This window comes from Xenopus laevis, chromosome 3S (assembly GCF_017654675.1).
Source record: "Xenopus laevis strain J_2021 chromosome 3S, Xenopus_laevis_v10.1, whole genome shotgun sequence".
Classification (NCBI taxonomy): domain Eukaryota; kingdom Metazoa; phylum Chordata; class Amphibia; order Anura; family Pipidae; genus Xenopus; species Xenopus laevis.
The window spans coordinates 28483112-28510910 of NC_054376.1; positions in this window are offsets into that span (position 1 = coordinate 28483112).

The window sequence follows — 27799 nt, forward strand, 5'->3', positions numbered from 1 at the left end:
GGGAAATAGAGGGACCTGTCGTGGAACATATAAAAGGAGGGGGTTCCACCTAGGGTGTGGTCTTTGGTTCCAGCAGGTAGAGACAGCTAGGTCTCTTAGTACAAGCACTAGGTGCCTCAGCCAGACAGGGCTAGATATAATGGGTAGCTAGTACCCCAACAAGGAGATAGTTGCTTAGACGCTGTGGTTCTACCACATATAGGACGAAGTGTGAGTGAGGGACAGTTTGGACAACCTAGGCCAGAGGTGAAGAAATTCCTACCCGGAAAAGCCAGGCGGCACTGGCAAGGTGTCAGGCTGATGAAGGAGGGAGGTGGCAACAAAAATAATTCCTAGCTGGGGCTAAGTGGAGGGATGTAAGTCATACGTTGGACTGCTTGACCAGTAGGTGGCGCAAGAAAATCCTTGGCTGAGGGTTCGCAAGTCTATTGGTATGTTGGAACTGTTCTTGGTAAATCTGTAAACCTGGAAAGAAAAAATGTTGGACCTTCTGTAACCATAAGAAGAGGGAGTACTGCTAACTGAACCACTAATAAAAGTTTGTTCAAAGTTTCACTTGTGTGTACTGTGCCTTTAAAAGACAGATGGGGCCCTTTCAAATGCAACGGAGGGGAAGGTGAAAGGAGGGAAGGGAGAGTGACAGAGGGGTGGGTGAGACGGAGAGTAAGGGGTGTGAACCCGGCTAGCTGTAGGCAGAAGACAATTTTAGAGGTAGCTGCCCAGCACCCCCTATTATTGCGCCCTAGGCCACAGCCTCTTCTGCCTACCCCTAGTTCCAGCCCTGTTACTAATGCGAGGTCTACTTTTAGTGATGTTGTCCCATTATGATCTACATTCATAAAAGCATTGTTAGCATTCTGTTCCATGGAAAATATTACTTAAATACTGATTAATGGGAAAATGTATATTGTTATATTTAACAAACAACTATTTCTTATGTAACCTTAAAGGAGAAGTAAAGCTTAAATAAAGAAGTAGCATGTTTTGGGCTTCTGTACCAGCCCAAGGTAACCACAGCCCTTTAGCAGTAAAGATCTGTGTCTCCGAGACAAGCTGATTCAGGTGAAATTCCTACACCGTTCCTATTTAACTCCTGAGCGCCTACACCGTATCACTCCTACCAGAGATGCCAGTTGTACACTCGGGTGCGGCCAACCGGGCTCCTGGTTACACATGGTCTGGTCTTGCCCCAAATTAGTGACCTATTGGACACAAATCTTTGCATTCATATCCAAGATAATGGTCCTTACAATACCACCGGACCCGGCACTGGCACTACTGGGCCTCACAAGAGGCTTTGTTGACTCAGGGGCAAGCAGGATTCTGCTACAACTGTTAATGTACTATACAAGAAAACAAATTGTTTTAAAATGGAACAGACTAGAGCCGCCAACACTAGAAATTTGGAAGGAGCTTGTCAACAATTTGACCCCTGAGCTTAGCTGAGCCCACTGAGCATGTGAGTGTCACAGACACTTTCCAAGATGGTGACCCCTGTGACAAGTTTGAAGTCCTGGATCATTGCTGCTATTGACAAGCTGAAACTTTAGGCTGGTGCAATAAGTCCAGTATATAAAATATGGCTTTTTGGCCAAATTCATTTTTAGGGTTTAGTTCTCCTTTAGCGATATAAATATCTGAATAAAAAGCATGAAACAGAAGGTTGATTTAGACAAGAAATTTGTTGACATTGTCTTGAGATTTACTGATCACCAGCTAAAGGTCTACTGGTACATCCCGATCTACCTTTTGGACACCCCTGCTTTAGGGTAATGACGAATGACAAATCTCCCCTGAGTTATTACTCTTTAGGCGGGTAGTCTGAACAAAAACATTTATCTCCTTCATCAAATATTACTAGATAGCAGGTCCACACAAGTGTAAATGTGATAAGCTTTCTTATGCTAGGATGTGCCAATATTATAAGTTACAGTTGGGCTACTGGAAGATGACCGCACTGTCATTTAAAAAGTGATGAATATACCCAACTTTACAAAAGAGGTACATCATTTATTGTAATACACACGTTTCAGAGTTTCATCGTTACATCATTGAGCACCGCTTATGACTGATGACATCACTAAGCACTGCTCATAAGGATAACGTTTACAGGAAATTTACGTTAGATGCATAATGAGGAAGTGAAGAGACTCACTAAATAATGGCTGCCCAAACCAGGAACTCCCTCCCGGTGTTGGTGGCCTAGCAATGGCGGGGAAGACATTTTTAGGTGACAGGTATAAAATGGCAAGTCTGTCATTGCTCCCTGTGTCACGTGGCCACTTTCTTTGGCATTTAAAGCAACAACAGGACAGGGATGTTTTGTCAGCTTCTGTTCAGCCCAGATAGCAGCTGCCATGTCCCATATCCTTTAGGGTGCAAAGTTTGCAACAGGCATAATTGCGTAAAACAACCAATAAATAGCATTTAATTATCGCATCTTTAAAGGGGTAGCTAGGGTTGCCACCTTTCTGTGGCCCACGATCTGGGCAGGGGGTGGGCTGGCCCACAGGTATACCAGGAAAACTGCTGGTGGGCCCAGGTGTCAGGGGGCCCTTGTGCTGCTAAATATTTGGCCTATTTCACGGACATTCCCTATTTCTATGAGAACAAAGAGGTGAAATAGATTAAGTAATATATTATAATATGTAAAGAAAGGAGAATAGAGGTTGAGTGAGGAGAGGAAGAATAATAGTACTGAGAGTGGGCCCCTGGTCTAAGGTTTGCTCTTTAAAGCTACTCTTTTATTGTTACTGCTACTTTTTATTACTGATGTTTCTGTTTCTTTTCCATTTATGAAAGAAATTACATTTTGTGCTACATTAATATCTCAAGGCTAACCAGTCCCAGGCCTCATGTTATGGGGCTTATTCCAACAGGTTTGCAACAGGTTTAACCGACTGTAGAAACCAATCAGCGGTTAGCATTTATGGGTTACCTTTTTAAAAGGAAACATCCCATTGGTTGCTATTGGTAACTGCACCTGGGCAAATTTTGTGCTTTTTTTACTTTTTAACATATGAGGGTAGGTCACTAAAAGCGGCCATTCACGTGCTGATCCCGCACAGGTATCCAACTATTGTCCCATGGGTCAATAGATAATAGGGCTCATAATGTAATTTCTGTCACATGACTCACTGAATCTTGTGTATTATAATAAATAAAATACACCCTGTTGCAAAATATGAGGATATTAGAAGTTACCTTGGAGTTCCATGACCTGTATAAAAACACTCCGCCTTGGCCTCATGTTTTTATATGGTCATGAAACTCCTCGGTAACTTATAATATCCTTATAATTTACAAGAGGAGGTACTTTATTCACTATATATATATATATATATATATATATATATATATATATATATATATATATATATATATATATACCTGTGTGCTCATATTGTTTGTGCATTAGTCCCATGGCATGGAATATTCCAGCGCAAAGCCCCAATTTTCTACTATTTGCCTTTTAGTAGTTTGATTTCTTAGTTGCCCATGGGTGGATTTGCTCCTGTTATCTAATTTTACACTATGTACCCATTAAAATGAATTTCCATGTGGGGGGTGGGGATTCCACTTAAGTGGTACTCGCTCCATCACAGAGCAAAGTTCCATTTTCTGCTTGATCTGTTAAATAAGTATATTCTGCTCTCATGTCTTGCATCCAGCACGTCTGTCAAGAACTGCAATTATTCCATCCCACAAGCCTGGGGATTAAAAAAAGGAAAGTGTAACCAAACAGTGATAACGCACTCACAGTAAATAAGTGAGGCTTTATAAATGTATTAAAATATGTATTCCCTCCATCGTCTATTTATGTTATCTTGTGATACTCTAATTATCTGCTTTTTCTTTGCTAAGTGAAATATAAATGGGCCCCGGGGGAGCTTTCATTGTGCAATGTTCTGATGTGGAACAGAACAAATGAAGATGTAGAGTAATATCATTTAGTCCCTTTAGTTATATGCTTGTAATAGGCCATATAGCTAGGGAGGTAATATACTTATGTTGATTTCTTACTAACAGTCTCTTAACAGACTAGATGTTGATGTTTTCAAAACAGAAATAAATAGAATTTTTTGTAAGCATTAATCCCCTTTTCCATATGGCTAGACTCCAACTATGTTGGAGTTAACAATAATTATTTGACATTCAAAAAGGTCCATAGAAGCATTGTAACGGCATTGCTCTTAGGCCTGTGAGCTGCCGTTTTGGAGAAAAGCCGGTCTGTTGGCTTCTGCACCTCCCACTTGAGTTCAATGACAGGCAATTCATAGTGCAGTAGCAGATGAAAAAGTAATGAGACAAAAGGCAGGTGTGTTGGAATGGCACCCTGTTATTTGGTAGCAAATGTATGTGTTCTCTACTCTGCAGGTGACTACAATGTATATAAACAATGATATAAGTATGCAGGGCACTCCATAAAAATGTTTATATCTATGCAGATTACCAAATAACTTTTTTTTGGCCAACATGGTGCATCAGCAGAAGAAATTTTCAAACCTGTTGCATTGATGAATTGGCCAATATTCACGGCACAAATATATATGTCCGAATCATCAGCTGTCATGCAGGTATATAACATTTTTCATACAATTCTATTGGTATACACATGGCAGCTTAAGCTAAGTTATCTCCCTGTTTTATACAATCTCATTTCTGATAAGCTGATGGAGTCAAGCAATAGTGCTGCTCCAGCAGACTTCTGCACTGAAATCCAATTCTCAAAAGAGCAAACAGATTTTTTTATATTCAATTTTGAAATCTGACATGGGGCTAGACATATTGTCAGTTTTCCAGCTGCCCCCAGTCATGTGACTTGTGCCTGCACTTTAGGATGGAACTAATTTCTGGCAGGCTGTTATTTCTCCTACTTAATGTAACGGAATCAGTCTCAGTGGGACTTGGCTTTTACTATTGAGTGTTGTACTTAGATCTATCAGGGAGCTGTTATCTTGTGTTAGAGAGCTGCTATCTGGTTACCTTCCCATTGTTCTGTTGTTAGGCTGCTGGAGGGGGGGGGGGAAGGGAGGGGGGTGATATCACTCCAACTTGCAGTACAGCAGTAAAGAGTGACTGAAGTTTATTAGAACCAAGTCAAATGACTGGGGGCAGCTGGAAAACTGACAATATGTCTAGCCCCATGTCAGATTTCAAAATTGAATATAAAAAAAATCTGTTTGCTCTTTTAAAAAATGGATTTCGGTGCAGAATTCTGCTGGAGCAGCATTTTGAAAAAAAAACATGTTTTCTCATGACAGTATCCCTTTAAAGTAGAAGGAAAATTTTTATACCTATTGGAAACTGTTGCTTGGATGCCCCAGTTAGGGTTGCTACCTGGCCAAAGAAAGTGTTTCTGCTCCAGCACTGATTCTCTGTCTCGTAGGTGTCCGTTCCCCCCACTCAGCCTCTTAACTGAGCCCTAACTTGTTCATCATTCAGATGCATAAATAAGGAAATGTCGGTGGGCTAAAGCCACATTTTGGACCTGATTTATCAACACACTTTGCCGAAAATTTCCTGTGCGGGAAAAAAACCCCAAAAATTTAAAAAAAAAATCTTACACATTTTTTGGATTTCCCACCTGAAGATTCGGTGGTTTTCGGATTTTTGCCCGAAAACCATGACATTTTTGGATTATTGCATGAACCCCAGCGCAGATTAAGATATCTTCGGGACTTCTCCCATTGATTTATATGCAACCTCGGCATCTCTGAGATGCAGTATTTTCAGATTCTGACTTTTTCCATCCTCGGGGTATAATAAATACCGAAAAATTCATGTTTTTTTCCCACTAAAAATTCTGATTTTATAGTTAAAAACACACATTTTTCAAGTTTTTGGCATTCAGAGTTTAATAAATAACCTCCTAAGGGGAGTGCTTCTGCGCTTGCGGCAGTAATAAATGAGCCCCTATGCCCAGAAATATCCAAAGACACCAATGCCACCCCCATAGTTTGAATCATTCAATTAAATGGTACCTTTTTCTCTAATATTAAGACAACTTTTGTATTTGATGTTAACTAACTCAGTATGCTCCAATGCTAATTGCAAATCAATAGTCTGTGCTCAGTATTTTAGATGACATCCCAAATTACAGCAAAAGCCCCTTATCCAGAAATCCACAGGTCCTTTAAATCCCATCCCTATAATAATAATATTTAAAAATGATTTATCATTTTTTAATGTTGAACTGTAGGACATGTTCTTTTAATATTTAGGGCACATAATAATGATTAAAAACCTACTCAGTGACTGTGGTGTGTGCAGCGGTACAGCAATAACTTTAGACGCTTGGGAAACATAATGTTAATTTTGTTGGCTAAATCAAAATGGATATGTCACAAAAGCCATTACACATATTCGGAACATTACTAATTAAATTCCGGTTTAAATTCTTAATTAGCAATCAGCCGAGGATTTTAAATACATTTAAGGAGGGAAGATGCTGCGTGCGGTGAGAAGTATTATTTATTAGATTGCTAGGAACAGGCTGTCTAGAATGAAGATAAACACAACATTACAATTATTACTGTAAATTCCTCCTCATGCAAAATCTAATTTTGGGTGCCTCTGCGTCCCAGGAGAATGTTTTATTAGAAGTAGTTTAAATAGGACAATAAGCCCAGGATCCATTTTACATCACCACTGATGGTCAGAGAAATAAGAAACTTGTTTGTGTAGCCTGTAGGGTTAGCAATTTTCCTTATGCTTGCTGTTTATTTTTAGTAATTTATGATGGCAGGGCTTGAATTTAGTGTTCCCTACAGATGAAAGGTTGTGTGCAGCATTACATATCCTGAACTTCATTGCGTTGTAGAGACTAAAGCCAGCTATACAATGCGTGCTTGCTAGCCGATGCTGTAAATCAGGAGAGGACTGCATTAATGGATGGGGAATTTTAAAACCTATTCAATAGATATATGATCTAACTATGATCTAACTTTGACCAGATATTGGCCAGGGAGGCCATGGTTTTCACTCTATACACAGGTCATTAAGCTGCAGGGTAGGCAGGCAATGTAAGACTAGCTTCAATCAAAGCAGCCATACATGTACTGGTATAGTCAGGCAGTTTTGCAAGTTTTGACCTTCTCATCTAATTGCTTATTATGCCCACTGGTATGGGCATAATGTTGTTTCTGTAACATAGCTTGTGATGGGCGAATTTGGGCCATTTTGCAGAAAACGGTGAAAAATTTGTGAAACGGTGTCTAACGGCGTCCAAATTTTCACGGCGGTTTCACAAATTTATTCGCTGGTGGCGATTCTCGGGAATTTGCAGCGAATTCCCGCCTGGCGAATAAATTCACCCATCACTAAACATAGCTTGTCAGGGTTGATTTCCTTGAACATAAAAGAACAGTAACAATTATCAATACACTTTCCCGAAACTTTAAAAACGCAAAAAATTAAATTAAAACGAATTGTCGGATTTTCCACCTGAAAACTCAGATTTTTGCCCGAAAACCACAAAATCTTTGGATTATTGCACGAAACCCAGCGCAGATCAAGATATCTTCAGGACTTCTCCCATTGACTTGTATGCAACCTCGGCAGTTCTGAGATGCAGAATTTTCGGATTCTGACTTTTTCCATCCTCGGGCTATAATATATATGTTTTTTCCCACTAAAAGATTTTATAGTTAAAAAACACACATTTGTCTGGTTTTTGGCATTCAGCGTTTAATAAATAATCCCCTAAAGGGAGTGCTTCTGCGCTTGCGGCACGGGCAGTGATATTAACAAATGGTATATATGTTTTTAATGTTGAATGGGAAAACATGTTCTTTTAATATTTAGGGCACGTAATAATGATTAAAAACCTATTCAGTGACTGTGGTGTGTGCAGTGGTACAGCAATAACTTAAAGACGCTTGAGGAACTTAAAGACGCTTAAACGAACAGTAACACCAAAAAAGAAAAGTGTTCTAAAGTAAATAAAATATAAAGCAGTGTTGGCCTGCACTGGTAAAACTAGTGTGTTTGCTTCAGAAACTCTACTATAGTTCATATAAACAAGCTGCTGTGTAGCCATGGGGGCAGCCATTCAAGCACAGGATACACAGTAGATTAGAGATAAATTCTAAAGAATCTTATCTGTTATCTGCTGTGTATCCTGTTCTTTTTATCCTTTTTCAGCTTTGAATGGCTGCCCCCATGGCTACACAGCAGCCTGTTTATATAAGCTATAGTTGTGTTTCTGAAGCAAACACACCAGTTTAACCAGTGCAGGGCAGAAGTACATTATATTTTAATTACTTTAAAACTGTTTAAATTTTTGGTGTTATTGTTCCTTTAAAGGTGTTGTTCAACTTTAATTTAACTTGTTATTATGATATTCTGAGATGAGCAATAACAATACATTTGCAGCCATACAGAGCAATTGTTTCTTTTTTTCTTTTAGATGGTGTCCCCATACAAATCATCCAACTTGCCAATAGATATTATTGTTGGGTCTTTAAGTCATGAGCAGATCTAGCTGAAAGGGCAAGGAAACCCCAAAATATAAATTGCCTAATAAAAGAAAACATAAGCAACTTTTGCAATATGCAATACAATTATTACATATTTTCTATGTTTTTTAAGTTCTTTGTACAAGTATGGGACCTGTTATCCAGAATGCTTGTAACCTGGGGTTTTCTGGATAACAGATCTTTCCGTAATTTGGATCTTCATACCTTAAGTCTACTAGAAAATCATGTAAACATTAAATAAACCCAATAGGCTGGGTTTGCTTCCAATAAGGATTCATTCTATCTTAGTTGGGATCAAGTACAAGGTACTGTTTTTCTTATTACGGAGAAAAAGGAAATCATTTTTAAAAATTTGGATTATTTCGATAAAATAGAGTCTATGGGAGACAGCCTTTCTGAAATGAGGATCTTTCTGGATAACGGGTTTCCGGATAACCGATCCTATACCTGCTACCTGTCCCTTTCTATTCTCTGCTCTGATGGCTTAGACTGTTGAAACAATGTAAGACAAGGCAGCTGATTAACAGACCTCACTTTGCTGGGGAACTAAGACTTTTGCAACCAGGAATTAAACAAATGCTGCTTTCAATAGCAATGTTTATTACAAATAACTTTAAAAGCAATAAATGTATAATGGAAAGTTGCTTGGAATGATGTTTTCTTTTATTAGGCACATTTTTATTTTGGGGTTAACTTGCCCTTAAAGGGGCTACAAATCTTTCCATGTCTGTTCAGATCAACTCATTTAGGTCACTGGTGAATGAGATGATCATTGGTGTTTGGTCTTTTATGTAAATGGCCAAATCCGATAATATGCTTTTATGTTAATGGGTTTTATGTAAATGTAAAAGGATTTTATCCTTTTATGTAAATGGCCAAATCCAATAATAAATGTGTGACCTGTTTAATCTGTTTCTGACTTCTGCCGCTGCGACATATTTTCTATTTTGTTATTTATTCATTTGGTGATGATTATAACACAATTTCTCTGCATGCCAAGTTTTTTAATGAATAGAGAAAGACAGAGGGGGCGCCGAGTTCTTTCAGGACCCATAGGATCTATTGTAAATTAAATTGACTCTGAAAAGGGCAGCTAAAAAGCTCAAGCAGTGTTCCTGTATCACCAAGCTGCTAAGCAATCCTTCAGCTGCAGTAACTCTTCATAGTAATAATCTGCGTTTCTCTGTTTTTGGGACCTGTGACCTGTTGCCAGTGTTTTGGGACTGCGCACATTGGGCATATATTGTTCAACCATCATGAGCCTACTGTAGTCTATAGTCTTGTAAAAGGATTAATTGCACTCTGTGATTGGCAATAGTATGTTCAGGGTTTTTTTAGGACATTGTTAGCCCTGGTGATTAGTCAAAGCAGCTTTACTAACTGCTGAGCAGGGCCGAACTAGGGGTAGACAGAAGAGGCACGTGCCTAGGGTGCAAAGGTAGAGAGGCACCAGGCACGTATCTCTTCTGACACCTTCCCCTAGTTCTGACTGGTGTCCAAAAGCTGTGCGCTCTTTTACGCTTGTGCACTCGTGCGTCCTCTGGGGGGGGGCGTGACATAGTCGGCCTGGTTGCCTACCCACTGGGACTGCTGCTCAGACTCTGCTCTTGAGTTTGAACCCAACCAGGGCACTATCTGCAAGTCTGTAGGGTTCACTTATGAATGCAAGTGAGTGTCCAAAGTACAGTTGTGGACACAAATCACCATTTTTTTCTACACATACTGCAGCGCTATTCATAATCCCAGCATAATGGTGGCCCTGCGTCCACGGTCACCAGGTCTGGACTGAGAATTATAATAGGCCCTGGCATTTAAGGTACACAGAGGCCCAATAACAGCCCAAACAGCCCCACCAGCCCACTAAATACTGACTTTCTATGGCACCTGATAGCAGCCCCTCTGGCATTTGCCAGAACCCCAGATTTCCAGTCCGGACCTGGCGGCCACTGTACCTCTTGCATCAAAATGGAAGCCACTCTGCTTGTGTTCTCATGTAAATGGGTGCAAGTAATGTGTAGCGGTTTCAGAATACCGGTGCTTCGCTTCCGGAGTGTGCATTCAAGACAGCTTTTGCATCCAATTCACTAGCCGCCAATCTGGTGTGCCTATTGATCCAACCCACAGTGGGAAGCCTGGACCTACTGCCAGGTTCAGGGCAATGGAGCATCAATAGGTGCAGTTGCCCTGCACTTCCACGTGCAGGAGCATCTTTGGTTAGAAGTGCCATAATTAATTACATCAAGGTGCTCTCTCCATCCATTTTGTCCAGAAATGACCCCTGGTATGATTTCTTGTGTCTACTTGGGTTCCATTTCCTCCCATGTTTTAGAAATATACAGGCAGGTTAATTGGCTTCAGATGACATAGTACATGTGTGTTGTTTCTATGCATACCGAATCCAGTATTGAGGCCAGGATTCAGCCTTTTTCAGCAGGATTCGGCCAAATCCTTGTGCCTGGGGACCCAAATCCGAATATGTAAAAGGTGCACTTTTCATCACAATTTTTATAGAAAAGATCCTAATGTAAGAACCTAGAAAGGTTAGCATCTCACCAGTAATATGTGGGGCCTGGGTGCTCATGCCCCAGACCTACAGCTCAAGGTGGAGGTATCCAACCAAAAGAGAAAACGGCAGGTACTCCCAGATCCCACAAACAGGCTTGTAGAAGAACTGAGAACTTTATTTAGGCCACAAAGTAGATAAATACATAAGGGGGGAAATGTCATTACAAAGTTACAGTAATCAGTTTTATTGCAGTAATCTCACTCTAATTAGGAAATTAGTTAGGAAATCAGGATGAGTAATCACAACACTTTTTTTGCTATGGTTGGATTGTGCCACTTGAGTCTCCCAACAGGGGGTGGATGCTAATAGACACCCTTTCCTATAGAGTTTGGAAACATCTATGCACGTATTTAACCCTTTACTCATATAAACTAGGAAGAGGTTTAGATGAGAGTTTAGGTCATGCTACTTGGATCTTGCTAAAGTATTTGATATTGTTCTTTTACATAAGGAATACATATATAAAGAAATTGTAATGGAATTCGCTGGTTCTTTTTGTACAGGAACCTGACAGAAGAATGTAGTTATTATTAATGGGACACTAGGTAGTTGGATAATCATGAAAGGAAGCAGCTGAAAGTTCTGTCCTTGGCCCACTTCTTTTTAATGTATTTATGGCATTAAAAATGTTTTATTTGTGGATGACACAAAACTATGTATGAAAATAAACAAAGAGGTGGAGGTTTGTTCTCTGCGGAGACATCTATTCAAATGGCTACCGGGCAGGTATAGGACAGGTTTTTCTTTTTATGATTATTATTGATTACTTACTACGCATATTGCATTGTGCTTTGCAGTCCTAGCACTCAACAAACTGTGACACGAATACAAACCAACAGCAATATAAACTGCATAGCGTGCAACTGTGCATCTACAGGGATTAGGGAACAATGTAATACAGCAGTAGACTGGGGCTACATTTTATAGAGAAGAAGGTGTTTGTTCAGTTGACCAGCTTTTTATTTTCAAATATGTTATGTTTTCGCCGTCTTTCAGATTTGCAGATATCAAGTTAAACCTGGCTCATGTATGTTGCCACTAGCTGTCTGTTTTGCAAAGGGCTAGTATGTGATCTTGTCATTGGCTCCAGGACAGACTATTTGTGCTCTATAATTTTCTTTCAGAACTTGAATTTTCTTTCAGAATGATTCACTGTATTGCACATATTAAAGGGGGCTTAAAAAGCTAGCTTTATGACATTGTATAGGGCTGCTGTATGCCAATGCCCAACCTCAGGGCACCCCAACTAGAGACCTGCACAGGGCAGACACATGCCTGTCTCAGACACATTGACTCCAGACACCACCCTTCTATGCCCTCTACCCAAACCCACTACTCAACCCTAACTTACCTTACCTTTCAACCCGGGGAACCATAAGTGACATCACTTTGGATGAGGAACAGCCAGGTGAGAGGAAAAAAATAGCATTATTGTTAGTAGTGGGATGGATAGAATGTATTCACACTTTAGCCTGGTACCCAAGCAGGTAACCCACAGATCTTCCTGCATGGGCAGGGAATCAGGGACCGCTTTGAATGTATTCCATGGGTACCTGACCTGTTGTAGGTTTCTAAATCCAGCTGTTATGTGTTAAGGTCACCATCCACTGGCAGATTTAAGCTGCTGATATCAGGCTTTTCAATGGGCCTCCCCCATCAATACCTGGCCAAAAATCATCCTGATATTGATCAGGCAGGTTTGATTTTCCTTTGCGATCAAGGACTAGATTGTCTAGTTGATGTGGTCCTCATTTGGTTGGCACCCATTGCCATTGCTGTAATTGATCATTTGGCCCTAGGGATTAGCCCCATATAGTATCTCCCTGCCTTTGGTGGGCATATCGGCCTCGCAAAACAAATGGATCTTGGCCACCTTTAGTCTACTATGTGTTCTACTATAGTTATAAGTTGGCTGGGGGCCCTGTTTAGGGTATCACCATCCCCACATATGGGGGCCTTGATTCAGGTACAGACTAATTTTTAATCTGTAAAAGTTCAGGCAGCTCTTTGATTTGAGAAGACGTTTGTTGCCATGTACATAAATAATAAAATAAAAAATAGCAATTCCTTCTTTTGTGGGATAGTATAACCTCTTTCATGCTCACAGGTGAGGTGATATGTCTTCACAGGACTGTCCTGCAGCACATAGGAGCCGTGTTCCTTCCTCAACTGACTGGATCACCAACCATGAGTGAAGCTGTCCTTTCCATGGTATGAACTTGCTTTTTGTCACTGCATCACCTAATTTCTGATCCCTCTATTAGTCACAATAAAATGTATTTCAGCCATATATTCAATCTAGAATTAGTCTTTCTATTTCTTGCACATGATGCCTCTCTCTTTCTTTTTCTAGTCCTTATCAGTGATGTTAGCTTATATTACTTGTCTTTTATGGCTTTTATAGTTCTTATTTCTCTGCAGTACCCCACCCCCCATTTATATTGACTTCTCAGACTTTCTATAGTGTAATTTAACGGTTTAGCTAAATATCCTTGCTCTTCTCTTTTTCACAGTATGTTAAAACCTTCCTTGCTGAAAGGCACTCTTTGCTCATCTTTCTGGAGTCACCTTCCACCTTCTGTCCTCTCACCTTGTCTGCCATTGGTCTGCTCTGAAGTCTGCTGCAGTTCCTGATGTCCTCATTGTTCCTGTTGGGGTTTCTTTTGACTTTCCTCCAGTTTGCAGTTCCTCGGGAGCAGAGGTGGCACGATGGCTTCCTATCATTCAGACAAAGACAAGAAGTCCTCTGCGCTCACCCATTGTCAATACATGAAGGACATTTTCTTCATGAACAAGGGTTGTTTTTTCATTTATTGCTATATATTCAAGCTGGCCAACTATATCAAAGTTTGTTTAAAGGTAAGGGCATTTTTTGGTAGGTTTGTCCTTAATATATTGATAATGGGGGAGTACAGAGTATCTCTTTTTTTTATATACATTTTTTATTTTGTATAAATTTTGTGGTCACTCCCTCTTTGCACACCCGCCTAATGGTTCAAAATTGTTTAGCGGTGAGCACAACTTTCCCATTTTCATTTTAGATTACTCATCATTATCAGCCATTGAAACCACATCATGTCTGGAGGGGGGAAGAGTTATGTGTAAGACTGTTATTTGGTACAGACATTTGTTTTATTCATCTGTTTTATGTGCATAACTGATAATGTTTGCTAATTATATTTAACTCCACGAACTGCTGATTTGTTTATAGATAATTGTTAAACTAAAGAGTGCAATTATTTCAACATCTTGATGTCAATCATTATTATTTGAATGACATATAATTACCATAAGCAGTTTTCCCCTTTACTACTCTCACTAATTTTGCTTCTTTATTTGACTGTGGGTTTTCAGACCTCTTCCTTAGGTGTTTTGTGTTCCCTACTATGGTGGCTCCTTCCATGGTCCAGCAGCTTATATTGTGCACATGTAGACTTTGCTCAGCTGTTTTCTCTACAGGTGAAAAAAAACAGCATACAAGCTCTTTCTTTACAATGATATACCCTTTTTGCTTTACTTTTGCTACATTGTATATGTTATCTTTAATCTGAAGAAAGCAGAATAATTCTAGAGCGTAGGAGCCTGGAGTCCAAATGGAAGTGTGCACAGGTATGTCAGGGCCGATGTCTGGCCAGGTCCTTTGTGTGACAGGCTGCACTATGCTATACTTGTGATGCTGCTTGCATGTCTGTGGCCATCAATGGTGTTTGTCAACTCAGCGTTTAATAGTCACTGTTTTGGCTGACTATTTCATTTGGCTTTGAAGGAGAGTGAACCCTATCCAAAATCTTGGGAGATTAAATGATGCAGCAAAGTCACCCATCTGGCTTCCACAGGTTTAGAAAGATTAAAAAATAGGTTAGCCAAGGCAGAGTAAACTGAAGAAATTACTGAAATAACCTAATGTGGCCTATAGCATTTCCATCAGAGGATAAACACAGATCCTCGTACCTTCAGGAGCCTTGAAGAAAGAAGGGGTAATAATTAACCCCATGTGACAGTAACCTTATTATATCTAACTGTATAAAAAAAGATCTTTAATATGGCAGAAAATAATTCAGCACTATGGCAGTTTGCCAAAACAAAGGAACAACTCAAAGCAACTTTCCAATATATGAAAATCTGCTTGTGGCCACAACATGGATGGCCGGATTAGGATGATCTGCTCTTTGGTCCCCACTCCAACAATTGGAGCATAACGGGGCCTTGTGGAGACCTGTTGGAGACCAAATGAACACATCGATATTCAATCCTGTACAATCTGGCTTCATATGAACCCTCCGCTCCCACTGCAAAAAACTCTGCTTCCCTACATTTTGATCACTAGTTAATATGTGATGTTTATGCTCACGAATCATGGCAACAGGTTTGCTGTACAGAGAGATCAAAATGCTAGTGACTGTGTTTGACCATTTTTATTGAGAAGGGGTGTAATATGCATCCCATTTTGCTATTAGTCGGCCTAGGAGCGACGCTGGGTGCTGTATTGGTCACTGGGTCCCCAGGAGAGGGAGTGGCTAAGGAGGGAATTATCTAGTTGTCCAGCAAGAGGGCACCCATAGCCACACTTCGTAATAATAAAAACAGCTTTTTTGTGCAAGCCATTCTTATGCATTTTGTGCCAGTTTTCTTATCGGGGTATGTAAAATTATGTAATGAGTATGCACAATCACTGGAATTGCATATATTGTTATGGTAATAATGCAATGACAGACAGAGGTGGTGGGAGAGTAAGTGCCAGGAGCTACCTGGGATCGAACTCTGAACTATACTCTCACAAGCTCCTGCATTATTTCATTGAGCCTTTGGAACCTGCTTCTATTGGTATGATTAAAGACGTTCTACCTTTTACGTTTGCTCACCTCCTCCTCCTCCTTCTTGCTCTACCAGGTGTTGGTAATATGTTAATTAAGGGCCTTTATAAGCCTGTTACTAATGTTACTCCGGTGCTTGATCACTGAAGCTCCCAAGCTAGATCCTGCGTACTCCTTGTTCCTGTGACTCCTGATTCCTGCTTTTGTTCCTGAGATTCCTGCTTGTTCCTGAGATTCCTGCCTTGTTCCCTGTGCCTTTGTTCTCTGCTACAGTTCGCCTTACCTGCTCTCTGTTTGATCTCCTGGTAATTGACATCGGCTTGTTTACTGGACTACCCTCTGCCATCAGCCTGCCTCTGACCTCGCCCTGCCATACGGATTTGTTTTGCCATCAACCTGCCCCTGACCTCAGCCTGTTTCTCGGACTTGCTTTATTGTTGCCTGCCCTTGACCACCAACCTGGCGTAAGAACTTATATTATTTATCTTTTGTTTATAAGTTATATTGCCATACTTTTCATTATTAAAATACTCTTCTGCATAACATGTTTCCGGCCTATCAAAACCTCAAATACCCGCTGTACACGTGTTATACAGCACCAAGGCTCTTAACTACCAGCCACTCACCTGTGGCCAAGCCTGACAGTAAGAAAATGCTGTTTTTGCTAAGAATTCTGGGGATTGTAATTCAATGGTAGCTGGAGAGCCCTAACTTGGCAGTACCTGGTTCATGTATCATGATAAAGGGCAATGCATTTGTCACTGATTGCTATCACTAAGTGACATATCTCAAATTAATTCTATAATTATATATTTATAATGTGAATTTGCTTGGCAGGATAAGGCATATCCAAAACGATTAGTTGTCCACAGTATCAAAATCAGATGTTATGGGCTTTATTTTTAATGGGCCAGTCAAATCCAGAGATTTGGGGTCCCCAGAACTGTGCAGAGACTCAAATCTATGCTAATGTCTTCTTTGCTGCCTTAGAATTTAGCGAATGAGCCCAACACTGCTCATAAAGATTGTATTTTCCAGTCTGGCTGGCATGATGAGCCTCCTCCCCGGCCAATGCAATCTAACCAATAATCTGTAAGCAAGTAAACAGAAAGAACTAGATGCCAGGGGCACATTTACTGCTCTTTCTTGTGACTCACAAAATATTAGCATTTATCCAAAAGTGAAATCACAGCCAGGACTAATAGGGTTTGTTTCCTTTCGCTGAACAGGATCAGGATGCAGGAGGAAGAAGAGCTGGAGGGAGATATATGTGCAAATGTGAGCAAAGAGCAGGCTCTGGTGGATAGATTTATCCTGTTTTTCCTAAGCGGTAACCAGGCTGGAATATTATTTAAAGGGTCGAGTGCATTCTTCTTTTCCCATTTAAAGTGATCTGATCGTTCATGTTTTGGTAACATAGTAAGTTAGGCTGAAAAAAGACACACGTCCATCAAGTTCAACCCTTTGTCTATATAACCTACCTAACTGCTAGATGATCCAGAGGAAGGCTAAAACCCCATTTGAGGCCTCTACAATTTGCCTCAGAGGGAGAAAAAAATCCTTCCTGACTCCAATTGGACCAGTCCCTGGATCAACTTGTACTATGAGCTATCTTCCATAACCCTGTATTATCTCACTTGCTAAAAAGTCATCCAACCCTTCTTAAAGCTATCTAATGTATCAGTCTGTGCAACTGAATCAGGGAGAGAATTCTAAAAACAAGCAGTAAAACCCCACACTACCTTACTAAAATTAATTGAGATCTAATTATATAAGTGCTTAGTGCGATTATAAACATATGCTTAGTTCTCAATCAATTTAGCACCAACATACAATTAATGGTATTTCAATCGATTGTGTTAATACAAATAATTATGATTAAAGTGCTTAAGTGATATAAATTAGGTGCTGTGACCTTCAACAAAATGTATCTACACACAATTGATGAATAATCTAAAAGTTCATGGTTCTTATATGAATTAAATAAGGTGCTAGTGCTGTAGTTATAATTTTAAAGTGAGTTCATGGTATCAAACAATTAAAAATAAAGCGTCAGCAATTCATGAATAAAAGTTAGAAATCAGAAAATAGTGTAGAGGTGGAGTTGTCCCGAAGAAACTAGCTGCGTTGTTCTAAGCCCTGGGACACCACACGTGGGAGAAAGGCAGAACACTGAGGACTGTGGTCTCGTTACTACGTTTAACTGTCTTGTAAGGAGAGCTAACTGCTATAAAACCAACAAATCCTCAGTGCCTTAGAGATAAAAGGGAATAAAAGGAATGAATGCTCGCTGATAGCGCTACAATTCCATTAAATTTCTCTGGATCCGAGATTCAATTAAAGTCTAAAAAGGTAAGATTTCAATAATGAGCTTTTTTTTTAAAAAAAGGTTTGAAGGCTCGCCGACGTACGTTTCGCTTACGCTTTATCAAGGCAAATGGGCTTTTCATCCGCTGCATGGCTTTTTAAAGCTTCAGCGTCTGACATCATAGAGATCTCATTGCTGCACACCTGTCAGCATGATACTCACAGTTTTCCTAACATGTCAATCACTCCAGTTTGAATACAACCAGGCTCAATGATTAGGTAATCTCCTCCCATAAGGGGAGGATGTCAGGGTTTTTACCACGGATCTATGGGGAAAAGGGTTACCAACGAGAAGTAACATTTCGGTTCACTGTTTTTAATCAAAGCGTTAATATAGGTGTATATAGACTTAGATGAATGCCTGGAAAAGCATATTTTCATTTATACCATTAGGAGAGATTGTATTTAATTTAATAAAACCAGTAACTTTCCCTTCTGAGAAGTGCTTGTTCCAGATCACCCTTTCTGATGCCTAGATTGATTTTTTCTATGGCCCAGAACTTTAAGTCTGCTGGATTCATATTATGGTATTTTTTTTTTTTAAAAAAACCTCCTGTTTATAGTTCTTTTTGTAAACTTAATAATGGCTACAATGATTAACTTAACTAATGATCTGAGTGAAATTAACTCCAAACGGTTGAAAGATTTGGATTCAATATTTGAGTCATCTAATCCGGGTAAATCTGTGGAGCAAGTTGATACTTCAAAAATAATGGATACGTTTAAATATCTAATGATGAAACAGTGTAAATCCTGGTGGAACCTTCAATTTTTTAAGAAATATAAATCCAAAGGATTAATACCTAGAGGATTAAGAGTACAAATCTTCCCTACCATTGAGGCACCTTGTAATTCTTTCAGGGATAAATGGGAAGCGATACTAAATGAATGTTCCTTTAAATTAATAGATTTACTCATATTAGAAGAGGAAAGTAAACTTGCTAATTTAGATGAACAAGTCCAGGTTACCCAGGTTGATATGGACAAAATAAAAAATGAAGAAAATTTTGGGCTAGAATATACTAATGTCATGACAGAAGTGAATGAATAAGAGACTTCACTATTGGAAACTAAAAAAACAAAACTAGCCAGAGATGTGGGAGACTTTACTAATCAACAGGTGTATAGATGGTCACATGGAAGAAACAAATCCAAAGGAGGAAGGGGGAATGTGGGTCAAACCAATTCTTCCATGAGACACACGGGAATCAACGACAATAGAAATATATTATCCCAACATACAGGGGGCCCCAGTGTTACCATCAACAGTCCCCCGAAAAACAGCAATACACAACCCACAAACCCCTCAACCCCACAATACCCTATTTTTTTAGGACCGGGGAGGGAATTAGCAGACACATCGCAAACCCCGGAAGAGAGGATGAGGAAGGGACAGAATCAGACAATGGGGAATTTCAACTTGAGGGACAAGAGGAAGGCTGACTATACACCCATGAGGAGATACCCGGAGAGAAACAAACATTAAATATAGTCAACCTTTCCTCCCATACCCTCACCCCAAATGACATCAATATGCTCAATAAGGGACTCTCCTTTTCCCCCACTTTCGAAATCGACAATTTTGAAATTATTAAGGATCTTAATCTTTTTACTAGAAAATTACTTCTGAAAAAACATTTTGGTCTAGATAAGGGTAATAGTGGTGAACCTGTCATACCCACAGAGATACAAGCACTACAGGACCTAGAGGAATAATTACAAGAAAATGAACCAGAGAGTATTAGATCAGATACTTTATTAGAAACTTGGCGAAGTAAGCTAAAAGTTAAGTCACAGTTTACTCCAGCCTCTTGCATTTGTCCTAATGTAGGAATTTTCCTGAATCTTGTGGTTAATGATATCTTAGAACTTCCGCCCAGTGTTTATGAGAAAAACTTATCTGTAAGAGAAAAAATGGCTATTAATGAAATGCAAAAATGGGATGATGTACAGATAAAACAATCAGATAAGGGTGGCAATGTGGTTATTTGGCCGAATGATATGTATCTAAGGGAAGCTTATAAACAACTTTCCACAAACAGTTATAAAGAAATTTTGGGTGACCCAACGGATAACTTTAAACAATGCTACGATATAATGGTCAATGAAGCTTTTAAAGCACATATAATAAATAGAAAAGAGAAACAGTTTTTGACTGTGGATCACCCAAGAATATCCACCTTTTATCTTTTACCTAAGATACATAAAAACATGAAAGTACCACCAGGAAGACCAATCATCTCTGGCAATGGCAACCTTACTGAAAAGGCTAGCCAGTATCTAGATATTAGAATCAAACCCATAGTGGAAAATCTAGAATCTTATGCCAGAGATACTATGGATGTTTTAAACCAGTTAGAAGAACTAGAAGTACCCAAGGGAACATTGCTAATTACATTGGATGTAGAATCCTTATATACTTCTATAAAGCATGTTTCAGGACTAAGTGCTCTCCACTACTTTCTGATGAAATAGATGAAACTATCATATTTCTGGAGAAGTTAATGCAGTTTATCCTTTACTATAATTACTTTACCTTTAACGGGAAGTTCTATTTACAAACCCAGGGGACCGCAATGGGAACTTCCTGTGCCCCATCATATGCGAATTTATTTCTGGGATTTTGGGAGGAGACAATAGTATATGGAAAAATGATGTCTGCTTATACCAAGAAGATATTAAAATGGATTCGCTACATTGATGATATCCTGTTAATATGGTTGGGCACAAAAGAGGAGGCCCTAGATTTTGTTGACAAACTTAATATCAACAATCTCAATATAATACTGACTGTCAATGTATCAGAATCCATGATTTCCTTCCTGGACCTCATGATAATTAATAACGAAGGGGGCAAGTTAGTAACTAGGAACTATAGGAAGGAAACCGCTACTAATTCCTTGTTAAACTTCTCCAGCTATCATCTTATTCAGTGAAAAAGTCTCTCCCAATAGGTGAATTCCTATGCCTGAAAAGAAATTGCTCTTCCTTTGAAATATTTAAGGAACAGGCCGGGGAACTAAAAGTCAGATTAAAACAAAGAGGGTACTCCGGGAAACTGGTAAAAAAGGCATACCATAGAGCCCTATGTACTGAGAGGTCACAATTATGACAGATAAAAGAGAAATCCACTGACTACAATACAGTGAGATTTATCACCACATACAACACAAACAGTTGTCAAATACAAAATATTATCAATAAACATTGGTCGATTCTAAAAGAGGATGAAACGCTGAGTACCATTCTTGATGAAAGAGTTTCAATTTGCTATAAACGAACTCCGAATTTAAAGGACATATTGTCCAATAGTCATTTTAAAAATCCCCAGAAACTGGCTAGTAATAGTGGATGTTTTCCATGTGGTGAATGCAACATGTGTGGGAAAATGTCAAGAACTACATCCTTTTATGACAGATTTGGTAAACATCATAATGTCAATTCACATATTGATTGCAAATCCAGGGGAGTGATTTATTGCTTGGAATGCCCGTGTGGCAAGAAATATGCGGGTATGACAACCCAAATGCTGAAGATAAGAGTTCAGCAGCATTGCAGTTCTATACGCAATACTGGCAAGACTGATAAAACAGATTTTCTCAGATTCACTGTCATCTGGTATGGTGCCTATGGATTGGAGAAAAGCTGATGTTATTCCAATATTTAAAAAGGGATTACGATCTCAGCCTGGTAATTATAGGCCAGTAAGCTTGACATCTGTGGTGGGCAAAGTATTTGAAGGCTTGTTAAGGGATCACATTCAAAATTTTGTCCTAATGAATGGCATTATGAGCAACAATCAGCATGGCTTTATGAAGGATAGGTCATGTCAGACGAATTTGATTGCATTTTATGATGTGGTAAGTAAGATTCTGGATAGTGGGGGGCAGTAGATGTGATCTATTTGGATTTTGCCAAAGCGTTTGATACTTGCCCCACAAACGACTGCTTTCTAAACTAAGGTCTGTTGGGCTTAATGAAGTCGTTTGCACATGGATAGGAAACTGGCTACAGGATCGGGTACAGAGGGTGGCTGTTAATGGTACATTCTCTACTTGGAGTAAGGTTCTTAGTGGGGTCCCCCAGGGCTCAGTATTGGGTCCACTTTTATTTAACTTGTTCATTAAGACTTAGGGGAGGGTGTTGTAAGTAATGTATCAGTGTTTGCAGATGACACAAAACTATCCAGCCCAATTAATTCCATCCAGGATGTGGCATCCTTGCAACATGATCTTGACAAACTGGCAATGTGGGCAGCTAAGTGGCAAATGAGATTCAATGTTGATAAATGTAAAGTCATGCACCTGGGATGTAAAAATATCCAAGCCATGGAATAAGAAACGACCACGAATAAAATTTACTACACTCCAACACCAGAAACATGAAGGTGGACTCAATCTCCCAAATATATTGGAATATAACGATGCGGCTCTTCTTAGATATGTGGCTGACTGGCTCCACCACAGGAACGTATACACCACAATATCTCTAGACGCTGCCCTATCAGAAGGGATGTCACTTAATTCATAGATACACACGCCACTGCAGGAAATCCCTAAGCACATGCAGGGACACCCCCTATTTATCGACACATATAAAACCTGGCATTCTATTCGAAAGAAAGCAAACCTATCCCCTTTCAATTCGATAAACCTCATCTGGCTTAGTAACAAGGAATTTCCCCTGGGCTTGAATAGTCTGATTTTTAAAGCTTGGCAAACAAATGGCTTACAAAATATTAAAGACGTCGTCACCCCTACCATCACGTTGCAACCCATCTCAACCTTGCTTCAAAAATACCCGTTTTTGCAACTCCATCAATTCTCACTGATTCAGCTCTTACATTTTGTTGCACAACGACTGACCAAACTAACGGATAGGGATAAAAATAACCTACTTGATTCACTATGGCCAAAACACGATACTATTAAATCTACTGCACACATTTACAAACAGATTAGGACAACTCTTGATGCAGATAATGCCACTACGGCTTTTACAAAATGGAAATCAATCATTCCACAAGCTGAAAATGTGGACATCCTTCGATATCACACTCGAATGATGAAAATTTTGCCTGCTAGCATATACCAGGAAATGTCCATACAACTGCTACACCATACTTACCTGACGCCTTTAAAGAGATTTCATATAGGTACGGCACACTCCGATCACTGCCTAAAATGCGAAACGCCCACAGCTGACATGATACATTGCTTATGGTCATGCCCACTTATACAGCAGTTTTGGAAGGAGGTCGCCAGCTATTGGGAAAAACTGTCTGGTAAAACGCTACCCATTACTGCCACATGGGCTATATTTAGCAAAATGCACTCTACCCTACACATCTCCAAGCCGGAGCAGGCCCTAGCAGAAAGAATGGCGGCGGCAGCCAGGAAATCTATCCTACACACTTGGCTATCCCGAATTCCTCCACCTTTATCTCTGGTACGGCAAAAACTACAGTATATTTTCCACCTAGATTGGATAGAAACCCTAACACATAAAGAAAAAAACACAGAACTGTTTTTTGACACTTGGATGTCTTACATAAACACGCTTCCACCACTCACGAAATCACTTACTATCCAAACCTTTCAAAACACCACGTGGTATGAAAGGGAGCTGTTGCTGGGGACCAATCTTGTCTGTGAGGCGGACCACCTGTTAAGATCTGCGGGAAACTTACAACATTCGACCACAATGGGACCCCCCAGGAGTCATCATCTTAACCAATTATTTACTACTACTACTCTGCCATAATTAAAAGTCTCTACTGCTCTATCCTGCCGTCTTCGGATTATCTAACCGTGAGTAGCTTTCAATACCTGCAATTAGGGGAATGCTTACCCAATTCTCTCTTTTGCAATCACTTGGCATAACCTTAGATCATTATTGTTATCTCTGCTTTCTATTATTGGAATCTGTACTTGACACTGACTGTTTATATTATTTTTCTTTTCTGTTTATTACAATTTTGTTACAAACTATTTTGCATGCATTTTGAAAAACAAATAAAAACATTTGTGAAAAAAAAAATATCCAAGCCACTTATACCCTTTATGGGACTGCACTAGGCAAATCCATTATGGAAAAGGACCTTGGAGTCCTTGTAGATGATAAACTTGGCTGTAGCAAGCAATGCCAGTAAGCAGCATCAAGGGCAAATAAGGTCTTGAGCTGTATTAAAAGGGGCATAGAGTCAAGGGAGGAGGGGGTCATTCTTCCACTGTATAGAGCACTGGTAAGGCCCCATCTAGAATATGCCGTACAGTTTTGGTCTCCATCACTCAAACAGGATATTATTGTATTAGAGAGGGTACAGAGAAGGGCAACTAAGCTGGTAAAAGGTATGGAAAATCTTAGCTATGAGGAAAGACTGGCCAAATTGGGGATGTTCACGCTGGAGAAGAGGCGCTTAAGGGGTGATATGATGACTATGTATAAATACATAAGGGGATCATATAATAATCTCTCTAATTCTTTATTTACCAGTAGGTCTTTCCAGCTGACACGAGGTCACCCATTCCGATTAGAAGAAAAGAGGTTCCGCCTAAATATTCGGAAGGGGTTTTTTACAGTGAGAGCTGTGAAGATGTGGAATTCTCTCCCTGAATCAGTTGTACAGGCTGATACATTAGATAGCTTTAAGAAGGGGTTGGATGGTGTTTAGCAAGTGAGGGAATACAGGGTTATGGGAAATAGCTCATAGTCCAAGTTGATCCAGGGACTGGTCCGATTGCCATTTTGGAGTCAGGAAGGAATTTTTCCCCCTCTGAGGCAAATTGGAGAGGCTTCAGATGGGTTTTTTGCCTTCCTCTGGATCAACTGGCAGATAGGTAGTTAATAAAAAAAAAAAAGGTTGAACTCGATGGACATGTGTCTTTTTTCAACCTTACTTACTATGTAGATGCAACTCTATCTACAGTTGCTTGGCATTTTAAAAAATACCATAATATGAATCCAGCAGACAAAGTTCTGGGCCATAGAAAAAATCAATCTAGGCATCAGAAAGGGTGATCTGGAACAAGCACTTCTCAGAAGGGAAAGTTACTGGATTTTTAAATTAAATACAATCTCTCCTAATGGTATAAATGAAAATATGCTTTTCCAGGCATTCATCTTAGTCTATATACACCTATATTAACGCTTTGATTAAAAACAGTGAACCGAAATGTTACTTCTGGACATTATATTGGTTGCTATGGTAAATCTCGTTGGTAACCCTTTTCCCCATAGATCCGTGGTAAAAACCCTGACATCCTCCCCTTATGGGAGGAGATTACCTAATCATTGAGCCTGGTTGTATTCCTGAGACAAACTGGAGTGATTGACATGTTAGGAAAGCTGTGAGTATCATGCTGACAGGTGTGCAGCAATGAGGCTCCACAGTGTGAGAATCTCGCGAGATCTCAATGAGATCTCTATGATGTCAGACACTGAAGCTTTAAAAAGCCATGCAAAGGATGAAAAGCCCATTTGCCTTGATAAAGCGTAAGTGAAACGTACGTTGGCGAGCCTTCAAACCCTTTTTTTTTTTTTAAAAAAAAAAAGCTCATTATTGAAATCTTACCTTTTTAAACTTTAATTGAATCTCGGATCCAGAGAAATTTAATGGAATTGTAGCGCTATTAGCACAGCATTCATTCCTTTTATTCCCTTTTATCTCTAAGGCACTGAGGATTTGTTGGTTTTATAGCAGTTAGCTCTCCTTACAAGACAGTTAAACGTAGTAACGAGACCACAGTCCTCAGTGTTCTGCCTTTCTCCCACGTGTGGTGTCCCAGGGCGTAGAACAACGCAGCTAGTTTCTTCGGGACAACTCCACCTCTATACTATTTTCTCATTTCTAACTTTTATTCATGAATTGCTGACGCTTTATTTTTAATTGTTTGATACCATGAACTCACTTTAAAATTATAACTACAGCACTAGCACCTTATTTAATTCATATAAGAACCATGAACTTTTAGATTATTCATCAATTGTGTGTAGATACATTTTGTTGAAGGTCACAGCACCTAATTTATATCACTTAAGCACTTTACTCATAATTATTTGTATTAACACAATTGATTGAAATACCATTAATTGTATGTTGGTGCTAAATTGATTGAGAACTAAGCATATGTTTATAATAGCACTAAGCACTTATATAATTAGATCTCAATTAATTTTAGTAAGGTAGTGTGGGGTTTTACTGCTTTCTCTTGTTTTTAGTATCCCTATTCTGGTTTATATACCTCTACACAGCCTATTACAGTATAAGATTATACAAGTTCAAAAGTATTATCATATTTAGCAAGATTAGAAATTGGGCATACAGGTTTACAGTTTACTACAGGTATAGGATCCCTTATCCGCAGGACCGGAAGTAGTAGTAGTCAAAAGAGGCGCATGCGTTGGATACACCACTAGGGGTGTGATTGATGGGACTGGGGAAGGGAGAGCTGGAGGGGACCATGAAGAACAAGACTAGGTGGTAAGTAATTGTGCAGGTAGGGTATTGATGCTACTTGGCCTGGAAACCCGATATCCAGAAATCTCTGAGTTACCGGAATGCCATTCTCCCATTTAGTTCATTTTAAGCAAATCTTTTTTTTTTTCTTTTTGTCATTTTTCTCTGTAATAATAAAACTGTACATTGTAGAGGTACAGGATCTGTTATCCGGAAACCCGTTATTCAGAAAGGTCCAAAATATGGAAGGGCTGTCTCCCATAGACTTCATTATAATCAAATAATCCACATTTTCAAAAACGATTTCCTTTTTTTCTGTGTTAATAAAACAGTACCTTGTACTTGATCCAAACGAAGATATAATTAATCCTTATTGGACTCCAAACTAGCCTAGCGGGGGAGTGTGGGTGGGCTTGTCTATGGAAGTGCATGAAACTCGAGGCGGAGAATTGCAGCAATAAGATCTACCCTAATGTGAATGGGGTTAAATGTTTTTACCCACAGAGAGCCCCCCTTGCCCGTTGCTTTTCTCCTCATCATATCTGTAGGCGAGCGCAAGATGGATTTATTCACATTGCTTCCCTCTTCATTAATGTAAAATGCTTCATCTCCCTCATTTCTTTTGTCTGGGAACCTTTTGAATATTGTGATACGCTGGGGATTTGCACATACCTCTCAAAAACAAAAAATGGAAAACAAAGGCAATGGAAAGGGAAAATGAAAAACAAAGGCAATTGTTTAGCACAAAGGAAGAGAGTTACATTATTAAAAATGCTCCTTTGTAAATGGAGAGGACTGGTGCGTGGCCCTCTACTAGTGCCATAGCCTTTACCTTTTGGAGTGTTTAATGCAGCCATTAAATATTCTTACTGCCAGGGTAGATGAGCAATTGTATTAGCAGATTATATACCAGGGGCCAATTTGGACCACAAGTGTCCACTTAAGGGTTGAAGTGAGGGCCTAGGAGCAAGAAGAATTGTTATTCAGGCAAGACAGGTGTTTGGAAACAGGTACAAACTTTATTACAGGAATTAGGCAGAACAAAGAAGGCAAGATGGTAGGTAGGTCAGGGCAGGCACCATACAAGCAGGTTCAGGGTCAATACCAGGATCGG